The sequence below is a fragment of the Sapajus apella genome, unplaced genomic scaffold, assembly GCF_009761245.1.
Source record: "Sapajus apella isolate SASKATOON/1434 unplaced genomic scaffold, GSC_monkey_1.0 scaffold3, whole genome shotgun sequence".
NCBI lineage: Eukaryota > Metazoa > Chordata > Mammalia > Primates > Cebidae > Sapajus > Sapajus apella.
The window spans coordinates 23,340,849-23,355,041 of NW_022436943.1; positions in this window are offsets into that span (position 1 = coordinate 23,340,849).

Below are 14,193 nucleotides of genomic sequence, written 5' to 3' on the forward strand. Positions count from 1 at the left end.
GTGTGTGTGTGTGTGTGTGTGTGTGTGTGTGTGTGTGTGTGTGTGTGCTTAGCTGCTTGGAGCTGGGGGAGGAGTGATACAAGCATCATTGTGGCCACTCCCATTTGAATTGCACTGGGTCAGACCTTAAGCTGAAACAGCACAGTGTCTTGACCAAGGTCCACTGTTAACTGCTACCTGGCTACTGCCTATGTTTGCTCAAGGCCCTGGGGGGTCTACAGTCAGCAGGTGGTGAAGCCAATCAGACTTATGTCCTTCACTTAAATGTAATGAGCTCCCCAGGTGAATCCAGAGATGCTGTCTGGGAGCCAGGGACTGGGAGTCAGAAACTTTATGAATCTATCAGGTGCTCTATTCTACTTTGTCTGATCTGGCATTGAAACCACCAGACAAAGTCCTTACCACTCTTCCCTCCCTTTCTTCAGGCAGAGGACTCTCCCAGTATCCACAATCACCACAGGCCCACAGGGATTACTGCCAAGGTACCACCAATGTTCTTAAGGCCCAACAGCTCTTCAGTATCTTTGTGATAAATACTGCCAGGGCTGGGACTCACCCTTCAGGGCAGTGAGCTCCCCTCTGGCCCAGAACAGGCCCAGAGATGCATTCCAAGAGCCATGTACTGGAATTGGGGGCCTCAAGAGCCCACTTGGTGCTTTTTTCCCACTGCGGCCAAGCTTAAACCTAAGCTCAAGGCAAAGTCCCCTTTATTCCTCTCTCTGCTTTTCTCAATCAGAAGGCATCTCTCTGCATGGCCACCACATCTCTGAATGTTCTGGGTCACACCAGAAGCAAATACTTTTCACAGTCTCACCAAGGCCCATGACATGTACTACCTGGCTACCGCTGCTGATCAGGGCCCCAGGGCTTTTTAGTCAACATATGATAAACCCTGCAAGGATTGAGTACTTCCCTTCAAGGCAGCAGGTTCCCTTCTAACCCAGCATGTGCCTGGAAATGTCATCTAGGAGCTATGGCCTGGAATGTGGACCCCACAATTCTACCCAATGCTCCATCCTACCGTGGTTGAACAGGTATCCAAGTTGCAGAATGAAGTCCTCTTTACTCTTCCCTCTCCACTTTTCAAGCAGAAGGAAGGAGCCTCTTTTGGAGCTGTGAGCTGTACTACCTGTGGTTGGGAAAGGGGTGACATAAGCACTCTTTTATTCACCCCAGCTGATGTATCACAAGGTTGCATTGTCTACAGACATTGGCTCCACACTTAGCACAGCACAAGAACTTTCCTAGGAGTCACATTCCTTGTGGCCTAGACTACCGTTCAAGTCTATTTAGAACCCCAGAGCTTTTTGGCCAGCAGTGACAAGGGTTGCCAGAACTCAGGTTCTGACCACTGGGATGGGCAATGTCCCTGTGGCTAGGGCTGGTCTAAATGTTCCCTCCTAGGGCGCTACCTGAGTTCTGCCTGGTGTTGGCAGCTCCAAGTTCCAATGCAAGTTCCCATAGTCACTGCACTCTTCCTCCCCCCAAAGCATGAATTATCTCTTTGCACAATGTAGCCATTGCTAGCAGACTAGAAAAAGGAGTGGCATTGGCAAGTCAAGACTGTCATTCCTACCCTCTTCAGTGTCTCTTTCAGCAATATGAAGTTAAAATCAGGTACTATAATCACTCACCTGAGGTTTGGTTCTTATGAAGGTGCTTTTTTTAATGCAGATGGTTGTTAAATTTTTGTTCCTGTGAGGAGGACAATTTGTGGAAGCTTCTATTTAGCCATCTTGTTCTGCCTCCCTTCCTGGATCATATGCACTACCAGAATATATTACTTGAAATCACATTTCCATCAATCATCAAAGAGAGAGATGCATCTGATAACTTGAACGTTCTTTTTCAAGTACCCCTGGAATATTAAAAATTCATCTTTAGGAGAATTAGGCTAAGTTGTTATTATTATTATATTAGGCATAAACTAGTAAGACTAGCAAATATCTTCGAGTGCAGTTAGATAATAGTTTGCTGATGGTAGAGCTCAGTGGCTCAACTGGAGTCTCACTGCCTTAGATCATATCTATATTGTGTCTCTTATTATTTAAGTGAATTAAACCTCTCAATTCTTCAGTTATCTCATCTGTAAAATTGAAAAATAATAGTTCTTATCTCCCAGGCATATTGTGAAGATGAAACCATCTACTCATGTAAACTATTTAGAAGGCTATTTGAAATATAGTACATGCTCTCTTAAATATTAATTAATACTATTAATGTTATCAGTTATAGCTTCTCTGTTCTCTCATCAATCATAAATCTAAATTTTGTCCCAAATTTCAAATTTGTGCACTTGATGGTATGGAGACTAAAAGGACCATGATTAAATCAGCATATTCATCTGGTAATATGTGACAATATCTTAGAATGCAGGAACTATGAACAAAAGCTAGGAATGAGAGTGCACTCTGTATCAAGGTTATAATTGTTTAATCCACAAATAGATCATGGTTGATCTTCATTAATTCTAATCTTAACCTATTTATAATATAATCTTGAAATCCATGTTCAATAAGTCAGTTGTTTTTGTTATTACTATAACTACCACCTAAGAATTACAAGAGGAAAAGGAAATAAATATGCTTCTTTGAAGTAATCATTAACTACAAAAATCAGTTTTCTTTTACAGAGGCACATAAAGGTTAACGGATTCAACTATGGCCATAAAGCAAGTAAGTGGTAGAATGGAAACTAGAATATAAGTCATGTGACTTGTAATGCTGCCTTCTAAATAGCAAAGCATTACATGTGTCTATTAATTTAGCTTTTACAAACTGACCTAACGCAGGATCTGTTGCAATTTTCTCCCAAAAAATCTGTGATATGAGTAGGCCAAGGTTTACTGCTAAAAAGTAACTATTTTAAAAGTTCAAAAAGACAGAATCTTAGGATTTACATGTTACCATAACTGCTAAGTGACATATTCATTTAAAACTAAACATACTCACATACACGGAGAGACAGATAGACAGACAGACAGACAGACACACACACACACACACACACACACACACACACACACACACACACACTATTATAAACAGGTCCAGTTGTCTGAGTGCAAATACAATAGCTTTTGCAAGTCGTTAACTAATGACACTTGCTTAGGTGTCAAGAATTACATTCTATAATTAATAAACATTAATAAAGCATGAACAGCTAACTCTGAAAAAACTGTGCTGAAATTTAGAATTCAATGGAATTTCAAATAATAACAGCTCACGCCTGTAGGCAGCCATTTCACATCTGAAACAATGATTCTCACTGTTTTTCTAGTTAACACAATTTATTAAAACTTCTCAACGTATACAAATAAAATTATGGTAAAACTCAAAATCCAACCGGAAAGCTGAGCATGAAACATTTAGGTCATAATTTATCTTACAGAGTGAGAAAAAAAGAACCAAGAAAAACGAGAAAAGTTCAAAAAAGTCATTTCAACATCCCACTAGAGTTAAAGATCATTTTCAAGTATTCCTATTCAAATGTTTTTATAATTGCATGGATCTGACAGAGCTGCACATTCTGCCAGTTCTCAAGTGGCTACACCCAGAAGGTGGTGACTGTCTCTGACTGGCTGCTTGCTTGCTTTTATTTTCATTTCCTGTGCGAGAGTGAGATTGCTGTTTGGGGACACTTAAATCTATTTCAAGCATAAGAATCATTTGTCCCATGTGGAGGCAGCTGCAATGAATAGCTTTTCATTTCTTCTTATTCACCTTGACTTTACAATTGTGATGCTTAGCATGATTGGGTTTCAGTTGGTCTCCCCCTCTGCATTACACAGTTTTCTTTCTTTTGGGGTACTCAGGCCAAAATTTGAAGTATCGTGGTTCAGATGGCATTTTGGTAGGGATTGTCATCTATAGATCGAATTTGTGTCTGCATGGTGCATTCCTTGACTATTTGCTTATTGTTAAACATGCATCATGGCTTTCAGGTGGGAATAGAAGTATCAATACAGTAGTAATGTAAGGCAACGCTTATGCTCTTTAATTTTTTCAGCAAGACAAAATAAAGTAAAAAAACAGGATCAATTTCTTGGCTACAGTTTCACAGTTTTCACTGCAGTGAAGAAATGATACTTTATCTAATGGTCGAGCATCTGATACAAATTAGCTCTGAGCAATGTATTATGGTACAAAAATAGGTATTATATACAAAACTATGGGCTTTCACTTAATATTAGCAGTGAAACAAAAGTAAACATTCACTGAAAAGCACAAGCACATGAAATTAAGGGTTCATACTATACCAATGAGATAATTTGGAGGGCAGAAAAAGTAAGTAGAGGTAATTTTCTTTTGAACTGACAGCTTTTATTATGATCACAATTTAAATGGTTATCACAGATATAAATTTGTAAGAAGGCATAGCTTCTAACTACAAATTAGAGGCTTTCCTCTTTGAAAAGTTGGATTTAGCACATTAAGTCTAGTCAGGCATGGTGGTTCACACCTGTAATCTCAGCACTTTGGGAGGCCAAGGAGGGTGGACCACTTGAGGTCAGGAGTTTGAGACCAATCTGGTTAACATGGTGAAACCCCGTCTCTTTCTAAAAATACAAAAATTATCTGGGTGTGGTGGTGGGCACCTGTAATCCCAGCTACTTGGGAGGCTGAGTTAGGAGAATCGCTTGAACCTTGGAAGACGAGATTGCAGTGAGCCGAGATCATGCCACTGCCCTCCAGCCTGGGTGACAGAGTAAGATTCCATCTCAAAAAAAAAACAAACAAACAAACAAACACACACATGAAGTCTCAAACATTTTTTACAAAAAGGATGGCATTTGAAACAATTCATCATGAATAAGCAGATATTTTCCAAAAAGAATTCCCAGATAAGTATGCAAATTCTACAAAGGCATGAAAATGTAATAAAACACATTGAGTAAGACAATTTGAGAACTTTTCTATTTGTTTTATAATGTAGAAGAAGCATTTAGAGATGTTTCTAAAAAATATAGTTGTAATCATATTTTAGAAGTCCCTTTATAAGATATTAATAGATTGAAAAATTTTCCCTGATCATTGTAGCGCTAAGATGGTTCTATTTATTTATTTGTTTTTTTAACACAGATAAGAGTATTTCATGTTCCACTTTAGAAAATTATCTCTGACAACCATATGAAGGATACTTTGTATTGGGAGAGACTATGGTGAACGTACCTATTTTGAGCCTCTGTAATAATCTACACAAATCATGCTGAAGAAATGAATGAGAACAGTAAAAGTGGAGGTGGTAGGGGAGAAGATGTAAGACACATTTAGAAGACAGAGTTGATGAGATTTAGTGAATGATATGGATTGGGGTATAAGAAAAACACAGTCAAGAATGCAGCACATTTTATGCTTGTGGAATAAAAGAAATGCTTACATCAAACAAGAGTTACAGAATACAGGCGGCTAAGATAAGCATATTTGGGAAAGAAGCTGTCTGTCATCATTTTGCAAGTGCGAACATATGTAATCTTGCAGAAATTGTCAGTAGATACAAAGAGGCCTGGAAATACAGGTTTAGAAGTCACTGTGCATCAGTGATAGTTTATATTCAGAACTGAAAATGATTTCCCAGGGAGATGGTACAGAGTGGAAGGAGAAGCAGGCGAGGGATGGAACTGCGGACAACAGCCATATGCATGTGGCTGGTAGAAAAAATGGAAGAGAAAACATCAAGCTGACAAAAGGAGGAAGCTGTAAAGAGTTTTGAGAGTCATAATAGTTTACTGCTTACAGAGATTAGGTAAGTACATAATTCTTCCTCCTTAAAATGTTCTTCTCTTAAATGTTATTTCCCTTTGGTTCTTTTACAATTATCCATTTCTTTAACCCTCCACAGTTTTATATTTTGATCCCCTTCTTGAAAGTTGTATTGCTTATCCTCTTTTTTCTTTACATTTGGTCCTTCCCCACTGCCACACCTTCGACTACTATTTCATATTAATTACTCTAAACATAAATATTTTTGTTTATTCAGAAACTTTTGAGGATGGCTATTCCAGAAAGTAATCATTAAAAAACAACACTGTAGGTTGTTCTCTTCTTTAGGAACAAAATAAGCCACATGAACACAGAATATAATGTGATTTAAGGTGAACTAATGATATTGCCACTTTATGTGGCACTCAGGTAGCTGTATGGGGAGTGAATTTGACAGATAGTCCACAGGAAAAAGCTTCTGGTAGAAATTTATTTCAGTAATCCTTAAAAAAAAAGTATTAGGATCTAGACTAGTAATATCAGAATGGAGAGGAGTTTAGGATGACTCACAAGCTTGTGCATGTGTTCTGTTTTGTGTTGCTGTGGTGTAAGTTGTTGGTATCCAGGTTGATAATAATAATGGTATTCACCAGCAATTTCTTTTTCTTTTTGAGAGAGAATCTTACTCTGTCACCAGGCTGGAGTGCAGTGGCATGATCTTGGCTCACTGCAACCTCTACCTTTCCAGGTCAAATGATTCTCTTGCCTCAGCCTCCCAAGTAGCTGAGACTACAGGCACAAGCCACCACGCCTATCTAATTTTTATATTTTTAGTAGAGACGGGGTTTCACCATGTTGGCCAGGATGGTCTCGATCTCTTGACCTCATGATCCGCCCACCTTGGCCTCCCAAAATGTTGGGATTACAGCTAGGAGCCAATGCATCCAGCCCAGCACTGTCATTTCTTCAGGCTTCAGAGCAGGTTTCATTGGAGGATTAGAAATGATGACACCAGTTTTGAATATGTTGAATTTGGCATGTTTTTAAAATGTCTGAGTAGGACAACAAAGAGGTAATTTAAAATGTGGGGCTAAAACTCAGCAGCTACATAGTAGGGGGTCAATGCTGTAGGTGTAATTGAAAGTCCCTTTGGCAGATTGTGTCATATATGTAAATAAAAGGATTGGAAAAAAATTTAAAAATTGCATGTTTGTAAGAGTCAGTCACAATTTCAGTTTCTCTTCTGAGCTGCTGACTCACAGAACCATTATACATATGAGTACCCACATATGTTCCTAATTCAGTGTCTTAAACTACCTGCCCTTCTGCCAAAGTTGATTTCACTCATTGTGCTCTGTATGTTTATTACTGTTGCTATTATTTTTTCAGTTATGAACTTCTGAAACATTTTTCTTCCTGTGTCCACCTGACCACCTTATAATTCTAATTAGTTACTACAGTATTCTTGATTCAACTTTGAGAACGATTTTCATGTTCATCCAAACTTCCCATTCTCATCACCATTGACAAAATCCAAGCACTCAGAATCCCTTGTATGGTCTATTCCATAGACTCACTCCTAAATTGATCTGTTCCTAGCCTCTCTGTCCTCTAATGCACCTCTTAAGATTCTTAAGGTTTACTTTTTCAAAATAGAGGCCGAGTCACATAGTATCACTATTCAATAACCTGAGATGGTGTGTCTTTATCAAAATTAAAAGTTCTGAAGCCTCCAGATCAAAGTTATATAATTTATGACTTAAATTATCTTCCCACACACTTATTCTACCCAGAATTACAAACTCCAGTCCAAGTGCTTGTCGTTCTCCAAATCTCCTCTCCACACACTCTTGAGTTCTTTTGTAACTTGGCTTGTGTTTTTTTCAACCAGGTATACTCTTCTATGGTTTTCAACTTAGCTAAATATTACCTGTGTTTTAATCTTGGCTTAAACGCAATTGTAATTAAATCTTCTCCTATGCTTTAATCAGAAGCATAAATGTTCCTTCTGACCTACTCTCTTAGAACCTCTCTTCTAGCACACATCTTATTCTGCATTATGTTATGCTTAGTTGATATGCCAATCTCTGTGGATAATGCCCTTATCCTTCATTATTCCCATTGAGAACACAACAGATAGAGTTCTTCAAAAAAACTATTTTCATGGTTTAAGGTAACCTGATTTAATCTGATATTAAGAATCTAAATTAACCTGTATTACCGGGATAACAGCTGCAATTAAAGGAAAAAAATAACCCTCAAAACTTATGTAGTTTCAAGGACCAATGAGCATTTTTAAAATTGCTTAACTTCCTCTGTATTGAGGTAAGTAAAATTATGTTTGATAGAGATAATTTAAGACTATCTCTCATAAGAACTTATTTTGCTGCAGTCAAAATTTCATATAGCTTTGTTCAATATTCCAGAATGTTCCATGGATTTGGTAGTTAGTTAAAAGTTGGAGGTGATGGAGCCAATTAGTTCTTGGGGCCAAGGAATTAAGTTTTCCTTGAGGTATAGAGCTGATGAGACACAAAAAATTAAGAGGAGTTTTTGCGAATCCCAGATATCATCCCATGTTGGCCCCTACCTCTAATCCATAGATGAAACAGTCTTTGGGAAAATTAGATTACTCCTACAGTCCCAACGTTTAACACTGGCTGAGTTCTTTTCTCTCTTAACATATCTAACCAGAATTTATCTCAGATGCAGACAAGGGTCTGTAGTAGAATCCGAGTGTGATAGTTTTAATATAATTTTGGTAATATATAAATTTAATATGATATATATTTATATTATATATCATAAATATGTATTTAACATATACTTTTACCACATGGATATATTACTTAGCAGTAAAGTTGGCTTTTAGTGTAGCCATCACCCAAATAATGGACATTATACCCATTAAGTAATTTCTTATCTGTCACCCCCTCCCAAACTCCCACATTTCTGAGTCTCCATAGTCTATCAATCCACACTCTATTTCCATATATTAGCTTCCGTTTGTAAGCAAGAACATTTGGCATTTGACTTTCTGTTTCTGAGTTGACTTAAAATAATGGCCTCCAGTTTCATTCATGTTTTTGCACCAAGATATGATTTCATTTTGTATGGCTGAATAGTATTCCATTATGTATATCTGCCACATTTTTTAATCCAAATATCTGTTGACAGACACAGGTCCATCCCATCTCTTTGCTATTGTGAATGATTCTGTGATAAATATGTTAGAGCCAGTGTCTTTTTTATATAATTTCTTTTCCTTTGAGTAGATATTCAGTAGTGGGATTGCTAGATTGAATGGGAGTTCTATATTTAGTTCTTTGAATAATTTCCGTACTTTTTTTTTTTAGAGGAAGAAAGAGAGAAAGAAGGAAAGAGAAAGAATGAAAAAAATAATGAAGGAAAGGAAGAAAAAGGAAGAGGAAGAGGGAGAGAGAACAGGGGTGTTGCTTTATTGCCCAGGCTAGAATGCAGTCTAAAAATGGGTATGACTGTAATTGTGTTTAATAGATACATTAAAAAAAAATGAGGGAAGAAAATAATTAACAAGCAGCCAACCAATATTTCATTTAAACCTGTAAATAGGTGTGATGTAGTACTGATAAGAGTGTATATTTTGTGTATTTAAGTGGAGAGTTCTATAAATGTTAATTAAGTCTACTTGTTCCGGATCTGAGTTCAAGTTCTGAATATCGATGTTAACTTTCTGTCTCATTGATCTGTCTAATATTGATGTTGAAGTCTCCCACTATTATTGTGTGGGAGTCCAAGTCTCTTTATAAGTCTTATATATCTGGGTATTCCTGTATTGAGTGCGTATATATATATTTAGGATCTTTAGTTCTTCTTGCTGCATTGATCCTTTTATCATTATATAATGTCCTTATTTGCTTCTATTGATCTTTGTTGCTTTAATGTGTATTTTATCAGCAAAAATTGCAACTCCTGCTTTCTATTTATTTATTTTTGCTCTCTATTTGGTTTGTAATTTTTTCTCCATCTCTTTGTTTTAAGTCTTTGTGTATCCTTGCATGTGAGATGGATCTGGATGTAGCATACCAATGGGTCTTGGCTTTTTTTGCCTGTCTGTGTCTTTGGATTGGGGGATTTAGTCGATTTAAATTTAGAATTAATAACAATATATGTGAGTTTGATATTGTCATTTAATGTTGGCTGGCTGTTTTGCCCATTAGTTGATGCAATTTCTTAATTATGTTGATGTTCTTTATTTTTTGGTATTTTTTAGAAAGGCTGATACTGGTTGTTCCTTTCTATTTGTAGTGGTTCTTTCAGAAGCTCTTGTAAAGCAGGCCTGGTGGTGATGAAATCTCTGAGTGCTTGCTTGTTCACAAAAGATTTTATTTTTCCTTCGCTTATGAAGCTTAGTTTGGCTGGATGTAAAATTCTAGGTTGAAAGTTCTTCTCTTTAAGAATGTTGAATATTGGCCCCCACTCTCTTCTGTCTTGTAGGGTTTCTGCTGAGAGATCTGCTGTGAGTCTGATAGGCTTCCCTTTATGGGTAACCTGACCTTTCTCTCTGGCTGCCCTCAGTATTTTCTCTTTCATTTCAACCCTGGTGAATCTGGTGATTATGTGCCTTGAGGTTGGTCTTGTTGAGGAATATCTTTGTGGTGTTCTCTGTATTACCTGAAGTTGAATATTGTCCTGCCTTGCTAGGTTGGGAAAGTTTTCCTGAATAATATCCTGAAGCGTATTTTCCAGCTTGGATTGATTCTCTTCATGACATTCAGGTACACCTATCAAACGTAGATTAGGTCTTTTCACATAGTCCCATATTTCTTGGAGACTTTGCTCGTTCTTTTTTATCCTTTTTTCTCTAATCTTATCTTTTTGTTTTATTTCATGAAGTTGGTCTTCGACCTCTGATATCTTTTCTTCTGCTTGATCAATTCGGCTGTTAAAACTTGTGCATAGTTCGCGAAGTTCTCGTGTTGTGTTTTTCAGCTCCATTAATTCATTTATATTCCTCTCTAAGTTGTGTGTTATTGTTAACATTTCGTCAAACCTTTTTTCAAAGTTCTTAGTTTCTTTGCATTGAGTTAGAACAAGTTCTTTTAATTCCCAGAAGTTTCTTATCATCCACTTTTTAAAGCCTGCTTGTGATAATGGAACACAGTCTTTCTCCATCAGGCCTTGTTCTGTTGCTGATGAGGAACTGTGATCCCCTGTAGAGGGTGAGGCGTTCTGATTTTGGGTATTCTCAGCCTTTTTAGGCTGGTTTCTTCCCTTCGTTATAAATTTATCCATCTGTGGTCTTTATAATTACCGTCTTTATAGTTGGGTTTCTGAATGGACGTCCAACTTGCTGATTCCCGGTGCTAAAATCTGAGCAACCCACTGTGCCGGCCAAAACAGCGGCTTTAAGATGGATGGTGCTTTTCTGACTCTGCACTGAGAACCGCCGCTCCAAGGCAGCAGCAAAACCGCCTCACCGGCCTCAAGAGTCACGCTGGCAAGAAGTGGGGCTCCTCCGCTGGGAATCTCCTGGTGCGTGGGCAACAAAAATTGATCTGAAAGTGTGGCGTCCTCTCGTTCTCTGCACTTTCAGTGGGAGCTACAATCCCGAGCTGCTAGTGATCAGCCATCTTGGATCTCTCTCTCCGTACTCTTTTCTATAAAGGTTGTACTCAACAGTGTATAAGTGTTTCCTTTTCTCTGCAACTTTGCCAACATCTGTGATTTTTTTGACTTTCAGTAATAGCCACATTATTACTTGTGTAAGATGGTATACCATTGTGGTTTTAATTTGCATCTCTCTGGTGCTCAGGGATGCTGAGCAGTTTTTCATATGCTTCTTGGCCATTTGTATGTCTTCTTTAAAAAAATGTTTATTCAAGTAATTTTCCACTTTTTAATGAGGTTATTTGTTTTTTGTTATTTTTTATAAATTGTTTGAGCTCCTTTTATATTCTGGATACAGTCACCTGTTGGTTGCATAGTTTGCAAATATGTTTTCCCACTCTGGAGGCTACCTGTTCACCGTGTTGATTATTTCTTTTGCTGTGCTGAAGCTTTTTAGTTTAATTAATTCCCACTTGTCTATTTTTGTTCCTGTTGCGTGTGCTTTTGAGTTATTAGCCATGATATCTTTGCTTATATCAATGTCTAAGGAGTTTTTGCTAGTTTTTTTTTTTTTTCTAGTATTTTTATAGTTTCAGTTCTTACATTTAAGCCTTTAATTCATTGTGGGTTGATTTTTTAGTTTGGTGAATAATAGGGATCCACTTATATTTTCCTACATATGGTGATCCAATTTTTCCAGCACTATTTATTAAAAATGATACCTTTTCCCCAGTGTATATTTTTGTTAACTTTGTTAAAGATCAGTTGCTGTAGATTGGCAGCTTTACTTCTGGGTTCTCTATTCTGCTCCATTTATTTTAGTGCCTATTATTTTTCATCACTATACTTTAAGTTCTGGGGTACATGTGGAGTACATGCAGGTTTGTTATATAGGTATACACGTACCATAGTGGTTTGCTGCATTCATTACCCTGTCATCTACATCAGGTATTTCTCCTAATGCTATCCCTCTCCTAGCTCCCCACTGCCTGCTATCTCTTCTCCAGCCCCTGCCACCCAACAACAGTCCCTGGTGTGCGATATTCCCTTCCCTGTGTCCATGTGTTCTCATTGTTCAACACCCACTTATAAGTGAGAACATGTGGTGTTTGGTTTTCTGTTCCTGTGTCAGTTTTCTGAGAATGACGGTTTCCAGCTTCACCCATGTTCCTGCAAAGGACATGAACTCATCCTTTTTTATGGCTGCATAATATTCCATGGTGTATATGTGCCACATCTTCTTTATCCAGTCTATCACTGATGGACATTTGGGTTGGTTCTAAGTCTTTGCTATTGTGAACAGTGCTGCAATAAACATACATGTGCATGTGTCTTTATAATAGAATTACTTATAATCCTTTGGGTATATACCCAGTAATGGGATTGCTGGGTCAAATGGTATTTCTAGTTCTAAATCCTCGAGGAATTGCTGTACTGTCTTCCGCAATGGTTGAACTAATTTACACTCTCACCAATGGTTTAAAAGTGTTTCTATTTCTCCATATTCTCTCCAGCATCTGCTGTTTCCTGACTTTTTAATGATTGTCATACTAACTGGCATGATACGGTATCTCAATGGAGTTTTGATTTGCATTTTTCTAATGACCAGTGATGATGAGCTTTTTTTCATGTTTGTTGGCTGCATAAATGTCTTCTTTTGTGCCAGTTTTTATGTGAATACTATGCTGTTTTGGTTGCTAGAGCCTCGTAGTATAATTTGAAGTCAGGTAATATGTGGTCGCCAGCTTTAAATAGAGATACTTTAATCCTTTGCAAATTAGTTAGCTGAAGTTCTCTAGATGACCTGGGATTTGGAGAGGTATGAAATTAACCTTTGTTCTCTTGCTGCAGGCTTCAGTTCTGGAGTTGGATACTTTCTACAGCAAGAGCACAGCAAGCCTGTTATACCTGAAATGCAGACGACAAACAATGTATTGGCTAGTGGCTTTCCCAAGATAAAATGTGAATGCCTGGCTACAGGCATCACTAAACCACTATAGTCATGGTTCTGGCAGAAATAATGGAAAAATAGTTTGAGGTCCGAAGAGGTGTTCCCAGAAAAATAATGAATAATCAAAATAGAAAGGCCCCACCTTTATGAGCTATCATAGGAGAAGAAAGTGCATTTCAGATCCCCAACTTACTGGCCTACTTAAGTGGGAAACAGTCCTAGATTGTTTTAGTTTCTTGTTCATACTGAAAGCAAAAAGAAAATCCCCTGTAATTGGAAAGTTCCTTCTGATTCCTCAGTCTAATCCGCTGACCTTAATGTTTATCCAACAAATCCCTTACTCTTCCTGTTACTTGTCTCCCTCAGGACTTTTGGGATTGCTCTACCCTCAGTTCATCCATATTCACCTGGCACACATCCCCTGAGCCACATAATATTTTGTTAAAATAGGACCTTCCATGTAATGACATTTGATATACAATAGTTGCTTAGTAATCTGCTAAATCTATCTGATATATGCTTATAACTAAAACACCTTAAGATTCAAATGAATAATAAGGCACACTTTTAGAGAATGAATGATATAAATAATGAGATGCATCTAAAAGTAAACATTATCTATGATTTTTGTTTATTCTCTGACATTCAAATAATCAATTAATTTCAGCTCATATTTATTTAACTGGCTTCTGGTACAGAAAATGAGAGGTGAAAACCCAACTATTAATTAACTAATGTACTCCAGATGTTATATATGTGTTTTCATACATGCTTTTTATTTAAACCTTACAGAACATTATTAGGATACTGGTGAAAAGAATGAAACTCAGCTAAGTAGCTTTTCTGACATCATGGAGCCAGTATTTAAACCCAAAACTATGTCTCTTTGTAGTAGGCATAGTCTAGTCTAGCAAGGAAGCAGAAACCACTGTACATTCTTCAACCTAAGGA